Source organism: Rhincodon typus, chromosome 20 (assembly GCF_021869965.1).
Source record: "Rhincodon typus isolate 14 chromosome 20, sRhiTyp1.1, whole genome shotgun sequence".
Taxonomy (NCBI): Eukaryota; Metazoa; Chordata; class Chondrichthyes; order Orectolobiformes; family Rhincodontidae; genus Rhincodon; species Rhincodon typus.
In genome coordinates this window covers 30,126,563-30,141,810 of record NC_063351.1, presented here as the reverse complement: position 1 = coordinate 30,141,810, position 15,248 = coordinate 30,126,563, and the positions used below count along the sequence as shown (strand labels likewise).

General features: G+C 39.9%; 1 protein-coding gene across 4 annotated transcripts in view; it reads right to left on the bottom strand.

Moving 5' to 3' along the window:
• The window catches only part of plpp4 (phospholipid phosphatase 4), a 211,934-nt gene that overhangs the window by 130,923 nt on the left and 65,763 nt on the right, over positions 1–15,248 (bottom strand). The gene's annotated exons all lie outside the window — the stretch shown is intronic.

Below are 15,248 nucleotides of genomic sequence, written 5' to 3'. Positions count from 1 at the left end.
GTCAAAGAGGCGGGATTGGAGCCAGTAAAGGTGAATGTAGGTGGGAAGTTAGGGAGGGGATAGGTCGGTCCATGGAGGACGGACAGGTCAAGGGGGCGGGATGAGGCTAGTAGGTAGGAGATGGGGGTGGGGCTTGAGGTGGGAGGAGGGGATAGGTGGGAGGAAGGACAGGTTAGGGAGGCGGGGACGAGCTGGGCTGGTTTTGGGATGCGGTCGGGAGAGGGGAGATTTTGAAGCTTGTGAAATCCACATTGATACCCTATCAACTAGGTTAATAATTTATTGTCAAGCTGTAAAGAAGTATTTCCCACATTTCTAAACCCTGCATTCCATGATTTGGTGTTAACCTGTTCTAAAAGCTTTTGAGTAATACATACTTGGGCTTATTTATATCTAGGTGAAAATAATGATTTGTTGCTTAAAACTTGAGAATTATTTGGGTGGTTACACATTAAAAATGACAAAATTTGGCAGCTGTTTATGAAGGAAAATAATACCATGCATATTAAAGACCAGTGTGTTCTAGTGAATCATTTATATAAGTAGCCTAAGGCCAGAGTGGATGGATACAAGAACAACTGTCTTTTCCAGTTTTGGCTGTCACCTAATTTCAGCTGAAGTCAGAACACCATGCAATGAGAAGGGATGCAAGCTGAGATATGGAGTAATTCAATCTCAGTAGGAACGCTGCAGCTAGAGAAAAAAAAAATCATATTCTCATCTCTGCTGCTTAGGATTTATTATCATGTATCAGACACAGAGAGCAGCAAATACAATTCGGTTCTGAAAGTCCTGCATGTAGCATGTGTCAGTATAATCTTTTCATATGAAAAGCTTTCCTTAGGCTGTGAATATAATGGTTGTAACATTTGTAAAATCCATTACTCAAGATCTTTCTCCACCAGATTTTTAATTGCCTTGACCTTCTTCTGCACATTGTTCATTCCTATTACTGTTAAAGCTACAGCTACCAAGTGTAGTGCTTGTCATAACATCTTCACATCATGAACTTTATTGTATGAAAAAAAGAAAATTGGTACCATCAATGGACATGGTTAAAGGCTTAAATTGAAATCAACTTAGACTGAAATGCACCTCCCAAGAGATCACACTTGTTTTTGAGAAATCTCTATTATCTAAATGGCTGTCACGAATATGGATACTCAGCCACAATACTGAAATACTCAATAAGCAAATGTTGAGAATTATTTTGCCGATCAGCATTAAAAAATTCAAAAGAATGCTGAGAAACCCATGTAGTTAATCTTTCTTGATGACTATAGATGGGCTGCACGATGGCTCAGTACTTAGCACTGCTGCCTCAAGTGCTGGGATCCTGGGTTCGATCCCACCCTTGGGTAACTGTCTGTGTGGAGTTTGCATATTCTCGCAGTGTCTGCACAGATTTCCTCCCACAGTCCAAAGATGTGCAGGTTAGATAGATTGGCCAAGCTAAATTGCCCATAATGTTTGTGGGTATGATGGGAATTACAGGGTCATACTCTTCAGAGGATTGGTGTAGACTTGATGAACTGAATGGCCAGCTCCTATGCTGTCGGAGGATTCTATGATATCTATTTATTTAACTCATTTAATTCCATAGCACCTAGGCAGTATTGATGATTTGTTAACAACAGACAAAGTGTAGGGGGTCTGAGTATATGTGGGGACACTCATGGAATTTAAATGGCTTAATACATTCAGCTTAGTAGCATTTCTATACGTTCAGCTAGGACAACCTTATCCATGAGATCATTCACTTGCACACAAAATGGATCTGCCTGAAAAAGTTCCTGCCTCCCCATGAAACATCCACACACCAATGAGCTAAGCTGGCTGGTCAATTAGCAGCAGTGACGTTGTCTACATCTGGAAACAAAGGGCCATGTAGGTGTGGGTGGGATTTGAAAATTGCTGTTCCAGAAGTCACCTTGGAGGTTCTGCCACATTTGGAATAGTTTGCCATTTCCAAAAAGCAGGCAAGAGAACAGGAAGCCCACTCACCACATTATAATGGCCTCTTATAGCCATAAGGAACTTGTTGAGGGCTTACCCAGTCAGACCTTAAACTTCATTTTAGCAAACACACACATTTTGCTGCATATTAGTGCACAACTATTGGGTTCACCACATGGTCAACTAAAATAAAGTTGTCTTGGTTATTTACCTATGATTTATTTTTCTCAGGATTGAACTCTGATGTAATTTTTCTTTTTGATCCCATTCATCCCCCATTGATGCTGCTGGCCCTCTGAGTAACTGCCTACCCCCCCTTAGTAACATAGCATCAGCCCCAACATGGCTGCCTTTGCCAGTGGTGCCATGCTGGCATCTTCCAGGTTGCCAGGCCTACACCCTGACCAATTAGGTCATGTGAACTAAAAAAATAGCTTCAAGAGAGTGACACTTGCTGAGACGGCTGAGTGGGGCCTGGAATTTGTCCATGTCTCTGGTTCACTTTCAAACAACACTCTAGGACTTCCTTTGAATATCCTATTACCAGAGATGTCTTCTTCCTACCAACTCAACACCAAAGAGCTCATACTTACCTTCATGAGCCCCAGAGGATGGTCCCTAGATATTAGTCAATGAATATGTGCAGGATTGTTCTCTATTCTTAAAATGTAATTCTACACTGCGGACAAGCTTCTATAAAATTGATGATAATGCCAAATATGGTCGTGTAATGAAGGGAGAAATAATAAATATTCCACAATGGGCATCACAATATTCTATGGACAGCACTGTCTGCAGGATAGGTAGAAACAGAAAAATAGAATAACATATGGGACTGTTAAGTCCAAGCTTCTTGTTGGCACTTTATGTCCTTTGATAAAAAAAAAGTGGCTTCCATAAAGACACCAAGTTCCTCATGATTGAAACTTTGCATTTTAATAGATGTAGAGAGGTCATGTTGTTGCTGTACAGGACATTAGTTAGGCCACTTTTGGAATACTGCGTTCAATTCTTGTCTCTCTGCCATAGGAAGGATGTTGTGAAACTTGAAATGGTTCGGAAAAGATTTACAAGGATGTTGACAGGGTTGGAGGGTTTGAGCTGTAGGGAGAGGCTGAATAGGCTGGGACTATTTTCCCTGGAGTATTGGAGATTGAGGGGTGACATTATAGAGGTTTATAAAATCATGAGGGGTGTGGATAGGGTGAATAGCCAAGGTCTTTATCCTAGGGTAGGGGAATCCAAAACTAGAGGGCAGAGGTTTAAGGTGAGAGTGGAAAGATGAAAAAGGGACCTATGGGGCAACGTTTTCATGCAATGGGTGGTGTGTGTATGAAGTGAGCTGCAGAGGAAGTGGTGGAGGCTGGTACAGTTACAACATTTAAAAGGCATCTGGATGGGTACATGAATAGGAAGGGCCTAGAGGGATATGGGCCAAATGCTGGTAAATAGAGCTAGATTAATTTAGGATATCTGGTCGGCATGGACGAGTTGGACCAAAGAGTCTGCTTCCCTTTGTTCTGTCTTTGATGGATTGTGCCAATAACTTTCAGATCCTTGATGTGTTCATTTTGAATTTGAGTAAAGGAATAAAACTTTGATATAAGATTGTTTTGAAATTGTATGAGATAGAATATAAAGTCTTCCTTATTTGTCTCAGGAAGTTTTGTCCAAGTCAGCTGTCATCAAATTGGCAAGCAGAAAGCTCACCAAAATAGATAGTATAGCCCTAAAACAAAATATTGCAGATGTTGGAAATCTCAAATAAGAATGAAAAATGCTAGAGATACTCAGCAGATCCTTTGTGGTGAAAGAAACAGGATTAACATTTCTGGTCTTTAATAGAAACGGTGGTTGTGAAAGTAAGATTTAGTGAGCACTTGATCAAATATAAGAAGGGAATCAAAAAACAAATGAAGACAAATGAGAGCAAAGGTACCAACAGAAATCTCATTGAATTGAAGGTCAGCACTGCTATAAGTTGAGCCTTCCTGGAAGACAGGTGGCAGTGAATGAAGCACAAATACAAAAAGCAGGTACTGCAGTTGCTGGAAAGCTAACATAAGTGACAGAAAGCAGTGGAAATAGCAGGTATAACAACTATGTACAGAGATGGAGAGAGTTAATGAATTGAATTTTCCAAGGCGTGGCAACCACAGCTGGTTTGCCAATCTGCTCTTTTCTCCTATCTTGTTCAGGGGCTCTGCACTTCTGGTCTGGACTTTTGAAGCTGGCCTCTTGAGAAATGAGGAATATTCATCTTCCAGAAGTCTCCCACACACCACAAGATCATTGTTTGAAGGCAAACCATACACTGTTCAGGGGTTTGCAGGTCTGAAAGCCACTTTGACAAGCAACAAAGAGAAGGTAAGTGTGTAAGGTAAGTAGGGTTAGAGGGTAATGTGGGAGGTAGTTGAGTGAAGGAGGAGGGAAGCACATGGGTATAGGTGTGGTGGAGAAAGTTGGTACATGAGAGAGTAGGGTGTCATGTTGGTGGGTGAAGTAGTAGGGTGGATGGTGGTTGGGCAGAGGAGCAGGAAATAGGGTGGCAGGTAGTGGGTGGGGTGTCAGGTTGGTGAGGGGCTAGAATGGTAGGAAAGTGGATGGGTAGGGTGACAGATGGGAGAGAGGATTTGTGTGCCAGGTGGTTAAGTAACTAGGCTAGTATGTGGGTGGGGAGAATGGCTCATTTGGTAGGGTGGTAGGTGGATAAGGGCTAGATTAACAAGTAACTCTGTGAGGGGGATAGGATGCCAGGTAAGTGGTTGAGATGAAGATTGGAGGATTTGGAACAGAAAAACATGCCATGTGACCTGTAGAGCCTGCGGTGCTGTTCAATATGATCATAGATGATCATCCAATTCAATGTATTTTACACACACAATCCCCATAACTCTTTAGATCACTGGTATTCAGAAACCTGTCAATTTCTACTTTCTACATACTCAATGGCTGAGTTTCCACAGTCCTCTGGGGTAGAGAATTCCAAACATTCTCAATCCACTGAGTGAAAAATATTCTCCTTATTTTGGTTCTAAGTATCCCTTGGTTCTAGGCTGCCCCAACCAGGGGAAATAACTAACCTGTATCTATTCTGTCGATCCCTTTAAGTAATTTAAAGGTTTCAATGAGATCACATGTCCTTAGAAACTCTAAAGAATATAAATCCAGTTTACTCAACTTCATAGGACAGTTTCACCCATCTGAGGAACAAGTCAGGTGAACCTTTGTTGCAGTCCCTAAGGGACAATAATAGTCTTCCTAAGTTAAGTGGAATAAAACAGCAGTGTTCTGGGCTCAGCTTAACCAAACTCCTATACAATTGAAGCAAGACTTTGCATCTTCTGTGCTCAAATATTCACATAATTAGGCTGACATTCCACTAGCCTTCCTAATTACATGCTGCCATCAATGAATTATGGATGAGAATACCAAGCTCCTTTGTACATCTTGTGATATTTTAACATTTTACCATTTAAAAAAGTATCTGTGCACTTGATCTTCCTACCAAGATGGACAAACTCCTGCTTTTTTCACATTATATTCCATCTGTCATGTTCTTGCTGATTCTCTAAATCTGACTAAATCTTCTCAAAGCTTCTTTGCATTTTCCTCACCCTTTACACATTACTCCCTAGCTTTGTATCATTCACAGACTTGGAAATATCACATTTAGTTCATACATCCAAATCATTGATAAATTATACAAACAGTTGGGATCCAAGTACTCATCCTTGTAGTATCTCACAGGTTACAGCCTACCAACACAAGAATGAATTGTTTATACCTATTCTCTGTTTTCTGCCTGTTAGTCGATCCTTAATTCATGCCAGCACGTTACCTCCTATCCCGTGTGTTTTAGTTATGCTGACAAGCCTCCTCTGTGGGACTTTGTCAAAACCTCCTGAAAACCCAATTATACTATGTCCATCAACTCTCCTTTATCTATATTGATATTGATAGCCTCAAAAATCTTTAATAGGTTCATCAACATGATTTCCCATTCACAAATTCATGCAGATTATGATATTCCTCTGATGCTGCCTGACCTGCTATGTACTTCCAGCTCCACACTGTATCAACTCTAATCATTATTACTCAAGTGTCCATTTATCACATAATTTATATTGGACTATAGCATTTTCCCTGTTGCTGGTGTAAGGCTAAAGGTCTGTTTCCTCTCTCCTTCCCTTCTTAAATGGTGGGATGATATTGCTACCTTCTATATCTGTAGGATCCATTTTTGAATCCATTAAATTGTGGAAGATGATTAATAATGTGTCCATTAACTACCATTGCTATGTTTTTCAGCATACTGGGATGTAGAATAACAGATCATGAAAACTTACCAACTTTCAGTACCATTAATTTCTTCAATACTACTTCTAACTAGTAAAAAATTTCTTCCATTCTTCATCTTCCCTTGGATCTTTTGTCCTGGGAAATTTCTTCATAGAATCCCTACAGTGTAGAAACATGCCCTACAGCCCAACAAGTCCATACCGACCCTCAATACATCCCTCCCAGACCCATCCCCCTATAGCCCACCTAATCTACACACCCCTGAACACTATGGGCAATTTAGCACGGCCTATCCACCTACCCTGCGCATTTTTGGACTTTGGGAGAAAACCGGAGCACCTGAAGGAAACCCATGCAGATGCATGGGGAATGTGCAAACTCCACACAGACAGTCACCCAAGGGTGGAATCGAACCCAGGTTCCTGGTGCCGTGAGGCAACAGTGCTAACCACTGAGCTACGGTGCCTCCCCAAAAGGCCATTTTGTCCATTGAGTCTGCATCGATCCTCTGAAGAGCAATCCACCCAGACCCAGCTCCTTATCCTATCCCTGTAATTCTGCACTGTCAATGGTTAATCCACCTAGCCTGCACATCTCTGGAGGAAACCTGCACAGACCCAGGGAGGACATGCAAACTCCACACCAACATTCACCCTAGGCTGGAATTGAATCTAGGTCCCTAGCACCGTAAGGCAGCAGTGCTAACCCCTGTGCCACAATGTACAGGTATCTCAGTAAAGACAGACACAAATAAATCATTTAGGTTGTTAGCATTTCGCTGTTCACATTACAAAGCTTCCCAACTCTGTAATAGATTCACATTTGTCTTTGCTAACCGTTTCCTTTTCACATATCCATAGAGCTTTTAAAATCCTTTTTTATGTTTTTTGCTAGTTTACATACATATAGGATTCTCCCTTTCTTAAGCAGTTCTGTGGTTGCTATTTGTTACATTCTGAAATTCTTCCAATTGGCAGGTTTATTATTCTTTATGTTAACTTTATATGTCTTTTCTTTTAATCTTATACAATCCTTGACTTCTTTTGTTAGCCACAGTTAACTGACTTCTTTGGCTTTTTGCAGCTTGAAGTAAATGGTAGTTGTTTTAAACGATGTATGAATTATTTGAAGATTATCCATTGCCTATGTACCATTATACTTTTTAATTTATTATCTCAATCCACCTCAGCCCAGTTTATCCCTTATACCATCATAGTTTTCTTTATTCACATTTTACACTCTGGCTTCAGATTGAATTATCTCACTTTCACATTATGTATAATTCTCCCAAACTATCTTTCCTCAACCCCAAAGGTTCTTTATGTTAAGTTTATTAATTAGCCTTTTTTTCATTAAATAATACTAGATCTAAAGTAGTCTGTTCTCTTGTCAATTCATAGACATACTGCTCCAGAAAACCATTGCTAGTATACTGCAGAAACTCATCAAACACAGCATTAAAACTCATTGCATTTACCCACTCTAGATTGAAGTCACCCATGATTATTGCATTATCTACGCTATCTGTTTCTCTAATGTCCCAATTAACGCTCCACTACTGTTCGGTGGTCTGTAAGGAACTTTCAGCCTTGGCAATATTTGCTGTCTTTGCTGTTTCTTAGCACCACCCAAGCAAATTCTACATTTTATCCTTCAGATCTGAGATCTTCCCTGACCAATGTACTGATTCCATCTCTTATTGGCAATGCAAATCAACATCCCCAACCCCTTCAGTCCACCCCAATTGACTGTCCTTCTTAAATGTTGAAAATTCAGTTCCCAGGCTTGGTCACCCTGCAACTATGTTATCCCAGTGGCAATTGTATCAAAACCATTTACTTCTATAACTGGGTACCAAGATTAGGTCAGTTCAGGATAGGAGAGGAGCCAGGTCAAGGGGCTGGTTGTACAATCACTCAGAGACTACAGTAGATTTTCAACTGTCCAGTATTTCCTGGGTAATTATTTGGGGTAAGTCAGTCAGAACACTATGTGGTCTCTGACTCTATAACTCAGAGTTGGGGACTTCATTATAGGGTTCTGGATGTCAGTTAACTGCCATCAGAAGTTTAAACTTCCAAGGCAATTTCCTCCCTGTCACTCTTGTTGAGACTTTTGAGCCATTCCATAATGCATCTTTCAGAAAAAAATTGCACAATAACTATCTTCCATTTGGAAGATCTGGCTGAATGGTTCAGATCGATGATCTTTCAACAGTGGAGGGATAAAATAGGATATCTGATTTTTGCAAATATTCCTACAGCAGAGAAGATATAGAAAAATAAGTGAATAGATCATTTTATACACCAATGGAAACATACTCAGGTGACTTTGCAAAATGAAAAGATTTGGTCTGAGACAAATGGTATTTACTAAATATTAGTTTGTCGGCAAGTAAGTTCTATTTAATAACTATTTCAAAATGTAGTGAGATTGAAGAAGAGACTGGCTATGTTAAATCTTAAAAAGCCAGATCAAATTCTCTTTCGTATCTTAAAAGAGCAATTGGAAAGCAACTAGGACAGCAAGGATCTTTGAACATTGAATAGAAGAAGAAAAGGATCAATTTGCTAGATTGGAGAATTGAAAAGAGATCGCTTGCAAATCTACAGTAGTTTAAAATCAATATATATTTTGAAACTATCAGTAAACAGTGAAAATATGTTCTTTGATCCTGAGCATGTTTCAGCTGGAATAATAAATACAGACCTTTTCCAATTATCTTATTTTGTGTTGATTTCAGTACAAAATAAACCTGATTACAACATCATAATAAACCCATTATAAATCAGCCTGGTGAACCACAAGTTTCCCTCTATTGATTTTAGACTAACACTGGCAATCTGTCCAATTACAACAAGGCAGGCGACTTTAATACTTCCAACAAAAAAGCCTTCAAGCAATGAAGTAAGTTTGTGATTTTATTTCTGCCCAGAATGATTGTTTCAGATTGATGATTAATTTACTTTAAGTAAAAGCAATTAATGCAAGCCAACTCATAAAACAACTCCCTGTCGGCCACTTTAAAACTATTTTTTAATAGTTTCCTAGAAGGCAAAAAGAGTCAGAGATTGTTCAACTCAAAGTAGCTGTTGTTAATTGATAGCTGCTATGTAGAGAGTCAGGAATTAACTGACAATCTTTAGACAGCTGTTACTGAGTCTTTAAACTAATTAAATTGAGGGCTAGAATAGCCAATGATTGCTTCTCTATTGCTGATAACTTTAATCAAACACTCAGCTGCTCTACAGCCAAGAATACAAACAAAAACCAAAAGCTCTTGTGCCTGACAGTCTCGCTTTAAATCTCACCTGCCTCAGATGTGGGCCTGATCACGTCTGAATGAGTTATTTTTCAAAAAAATCTAGAAACTAAGCTCTGATTAGAAAACCTTGCGCCTGCACTCTAACCAACTTTTAAAAAGGGATCACAGGGTCATAGTTAATGTGGCACAGTGTCCTTACCTTTGGACCAGGAGGACTAGGTTCAATTATTCCAGAGGGCATGTTGGCAGGGCAAATTGATTAAAAATACCTACAAACAATCTGGGCCAGAAGGTCCAGGTTCAAGTCCAACCTGCCTGAGACATGTGTCATAACAGGTCTGATTAAAATAACTCCAAGTTAAAAGTAACCTCAAGTTAGCGAATGAATGCAGCCTTCAACTGCCTTTGTGGAAAAGTGGAATAAAAGTCAGCATTATTGCAGTGCTATGCTGCAATAGGAAATGTGTACCTCACAGGCATTTTAGAGAGCTGGGTAGATATAAACAAGGGAGCAACACACCAGCTGAAAGGTCAGAAGAATTTCAGGAAGGATGGCTAGGTCAGGAGAGAGGATCTGTAGTCCCAAAGGTAGTTCAGTTTCTCTGGTAAAAGTTGATGTTAATACATTAGAAGTGACTAAATCTATCAGTGTATCATTAATTCAAACTAGTGGTACTTATTCATTCATTAGCAGCTTTTCTAGACCACCAGGACAAGGAGCTCTTGAAAATGAAGAAGCACTTTGGCCATATGTTCATTTAAATTACGTCTCTATGATGGAGGATCGGTAAATTACCTTGTGGGCCAAGGGTAAACCCCACATATAATGGTCTCTTTCTCTGTCTTCCCCCGGTCCCTCATCACCCAAGTTCAATGGCCTTAACTAAATGTCAGAGCTGGACAAGGTCACGCTGGATTTTCCCAAACCAATGGAGACAGAGTTGGAAGGGGGATGAGTAGATACAATAGGACACTCCTCAATGCAGTTACAGTCACAGAGTCATACAGCATGGAAACAGACACTTCAGTCCAACCAGTCCATGCCGAACATAATCCCAAACTAAACTAGTCCCACCTACCTGCTCCTGGCCCATATCTCTCCAAACCTTTCCTATTCATGTACTTATCCAAGTGTCTTTTAAATATAATTGTGTCCCTATCCACCACTTCCTCAGGAAGTTCATTCCACATGTAAACCACCTTCCGAGTAAAAAATTCACCCCTCGTGCCTTTTTTGAATCTCTCTTCTCTCACCTTAAAAATACCTCTGCAACAGTGGCTCGGGCCCCAAATCTGGGCAAATTCATAGCATTGCCAAAACCTTTCCCACAGCTGGAGCAGTCCCATAACATGCTGGGTCTGCCTCCTACCCAGAGCTTCTCACAATGCAGAGGTTCCACAGGGATGAAAGGCTGGACTAACTAGGCCTATGTCTTCGAACCTTTCAGCTGGTGTGTTGCTCCCTTGTTTATATCTACCCAGCTCTCTGAAATGCCTGTGAGTTATACATTTCCTATTGCAGCATAGTACTTTAATACTGCTGACTTTTATCCCACTTTTCCACAAAGGCATTTGAAGGCTGTGGAAAGATTTTGCCTCTATCCCGATCTTGCCACTAGAATCGGGAGTTGCCAGTGCTGCTTGGGGAGAGGAAGCCACCATGTCAAGGTATTTTCACCTTTGTTGAACCATGTCAGCAGTGCCCACCTCTGCTGCTGGCCAGAGGCTCCAGAATTGCAGCCCTCTGCACATCCCTGCAGCATCAGTAGCATCCTCCAACAAGTGAGGAGGCAGCTGACCAGGACACCAGACCTCCCTATGGTAAGTGCAAGGTCAGGATGACCTTCTCCAAATTTGACCTCGATATCAAGCTGCCAGAAGGTATCAAAGCAGAACCAAATCCAGCCTAGATCAAAGATTGGAAATGAGGTAGTGACAAATCTAGCTCATTTTACTCCCATTATTGTCATGACATTTCCAACACCATAGCTGAGATCCATAAGTTCAGTACAGACATGGGGATCAGTTGTTGTTCTTTCTGCTCCATTTGCCCTGAGCAACTTGCAGGATAATTGGGATCGGGGTGGCCTCGATCTGATATTTTGTTTTAAAATTCAGTGATGGTCTGGATGGAATATTTGAAATGATCTCCTATTATTTGTCCTGATTCAATCACTTTGCAAGTGAAGAGCTTCAACAAATGGTTAATTAATACTTAAGTCAGCTTTGTGCAGATGACATTTTATGGAGTGTGAAAGCAGCATTGAATTATATCCTCAGGGCTATTAAGAGTTTTGACTGCAGCATGCCTACTAGGCATTCAAATTCATACACTTGCACTGCCAGTCTGTCGTAACATAGTGGACCATGGAAATAATTGCAGATAATCACAGCTCGGTAGCCAGAGAAACTACATGTGTTTTTGTGTCTTTTTACCAAGTAGCCCACTTCTTTTTATTATCTCATATTGTTGACCAACTTGTTCCGCACAGCAGCAAAAAGTGGGAGGAGTTAGTTGGTCCTAGTGTTGGGGGAGCGGGGTTGGAAGTGGTGGAGAATGTGTTGTAGATTCACAAGAAGATGACATCTCACAGCTATAAGGTCCTGATTACCACATTAAAGCCATTTCCTGCCCATGGATCTAGATATGTAGCTTGAAGATACAAGTTACTCTAATGACAATGCTGTAAATGTGAATGCCAGTTCCTGAAGGCTGTAATGGTTCCTATTTTGTGGAGATCTTGGTCATGGCAACAGTGAACAGATCCGAATTTCCTCAAAATTTGTGCATTTGAGAACTCTCAGGAAAATAAGTTATAAACAGAGTGCACAGCACAGACTAAATGTCCTGTTCCAGTCTGTGTGTTCCTTCCATCCTCCTTCCTCCAACTTTCCCCCCAAACCATCCCCCCCCACCAAACAAATCATAACCATGTAATCCTTTCTCCATTGTGTGCTTATCTGGCTTCTGTTTAATTATTGTAATGATATGCACTTCAACTGCTCTAAGTAGTAGCAAATTTTAAATTCTGAATTAACTTAATTGGCTTCATTTGTTTTTGCTGAAGGTTGCACTGCATTCAAATATTGAGGGAATAGCTGTTAGATGGGAAATTACTACCTGAAAGTGCATAAGCGGCACTACAAGTACAATCAAAGGTAGGTAGTGTTTGGAGAATTCCATAATTGCCTGGTTAAATGGACCATTATCGTCAGCTACTATTGCACGTCACTTCTAAATTTGACACAGATCATTGTATGGCAGAAAGGAAATTGTATCCACTGCATATTGTAGAAGCCTTCAATATTTTCCTTTCATTTTACTATTTTTTTGATTTGAAACTGAGTTCAGGTTAAAAGTTGAACTTTGAACAACGGCTTGTCTTAAAGGGAAGAGAAAGACAGAAGTTTGCTGTTGAGAACTGGCTTTGAAGATAATGCAACTTAATTATTGTGCTAAGGACATTGCAGATAAATTGGCCTCGAGTTATTGCTATGCTTAGGGCTGGCATTTGATTGGATGTTGAATTGATCAATCAAAGGAAGACCAATGCTAACCAGACATCCATTGAGAATACAGATTGGAAAGAGGAAAGAAAATGTTTTTGACTGGGTTTCGGCAGGAGAGTGAGTTTTGAAAGCTGTGGAGACTGCTGTTGTGTTTTGCTTTCTCTAGCTTTCTGTCAAGTTATTGAGTTGTTGAAGATTCTGAGAAGAGTCCCAGCCAATAGGAAATGGGTAAATGCTTCTGGAAGCTGGTGACTTTGGAATTCAAGCAATATATACATTACTACTTTCCTGTGAATAAATGATTGTCCAAGGCTTTCATGAAGGCCTGGTATCCATCATTTGAAGCTGTTTATTAAACTGGCAAATACAATTCCTAAACTTCAAAAAAATCCTTTATTTGTCTCTCTATCAGTGGAGTAATAATCAAAGAAGATTGCACTTTAGATCATAGATATAAATTAGATTATCTTATTGTTTATCTGTGTTCTGCTGAAGTTAAATGATTAATAGTAAATTGTCAATTTTTGTTTAAGTTACAAACTTGGTGTCAAAGATCTGTTAATCATAAAATTTGGTTAGGAACAATTGTGGCAATTTTAAGGTTCATTGAATGTTTTAATTTCACTGTGTTTTGAATCCAGTGATAGTGAGGCTGATTCAGCTTGGCTTGCTATCTCTGTGTTGTAACATATCTAACCACTAGCTGGACTGAAGTTAACACCTTGGAAATATCAATTGAGTGAGGTGATCGCTCAGTCCCCAAGAGAGCCATCTTGATGCCAAACAGTGGTTTAACTCCAAGTTACAAGATCCAACTACAGGTTCAAGATACCTTCCCATTAATTGTAGGTCGTTGCTAACGTTTTTGTGGTATGTATTTTAGCAATTGTCTCCCTCCAGAGAGATTGCTATCATGTTCCGTAAGTCCCTTTCTTTTCTACTCAGCAAGTTATTAAGAATGCATTGCTTGAAATGGTAGTGAAAGCAGATTCAATAGAAACTTTCAAAAGGAAACTGAATAAGTACTTGAAAAAGGGGACAATATTGCAGGACTTTAGTATGACTGATTGGGATAACTCTTCGAAGAGCTAACACAGGCATAATAGACTAAATTGCATTCTGTGCTGTATGTTAATGGCCTTGAACCAAATGGCTGTTGCCGCTACTCCTTTTGCTAAGTATGTAACACTATCAAATGTGCAATGGTACCTACACTGCAGGGTTCATGAAATACAATTCCATTAGCTAATCTCCCAAATGGTGTTACTTAATGGAATTCTGCTGAGTCCTTCTGCTGCTTTAACATGCTCGTTAAATGTGAGGAATTAGTTGCCTGTGTGTTGGCATTGCTTCAATTTCAAAAGACTGATGCCTGACAGCCAGTTGACTCCCTGAACACAGGCTTTGTTATGAGTGGCATGCTCATAGACCAGTGACACCCTGGGTATAAATCCACAGCTGGGATAAGAACTGGATTTAGCAGCATGGATGCCAGGAGGCTGCTCTCAGAAAGCAGTTTCTGAGAAGATAAAGGCAGCTGTTAATGTTATGTGAGAATTAACTAAGCAACTGAGCATGTTCTTCTGTGTTAATCATTGATTGATTAAACCACTAAGCCAAAAACAATTAAGATTGAACCCATGTATTAATTTGTTTCAGAAGTACTCAAATACGTTCTAATATATCTATGCATGAAATAAACTTTATGTACCCATCAGCTTCAGATTTCCTTGGGTTTAAATGCACCACACAAGTACGGAGATGTATTTTAGGAGATAAAAGCAGTTTTCAAAAAAAAATCCACTTTTGCTGTTGAAATGATGTGACAAGTACATCGGGGAGAGAAAACCATTTAGGAGTGGTATATTGCGTGGCTAAAGAAGAGTTCAATTTCCCAGCATCTTGATACTGTGGGGGTTGATGCCAAAGTTAATTATCAGGCAAGAGATAGAATTTCTTCAACTCCCACCTATAGGTCAAGTCAGATATTTAAGGCATACTGAGAACAAGTTCATTATAAAACACGGAAGCAGAAATGGATTAGTGAATTTTCGAAAAGAAAGAACAGGTCAAATGACAAAACCACATTTTTTTGTTGCAGTATTATTTTGTAATTTAAATCTGTAATTGTACCTTCTAATTTGAAGCATCGTATCAAGAGGGATTGTGTCCCTACTGCTGAGTCAAGAGGCCTGGGTTCAAAGCCCAGAGGTGT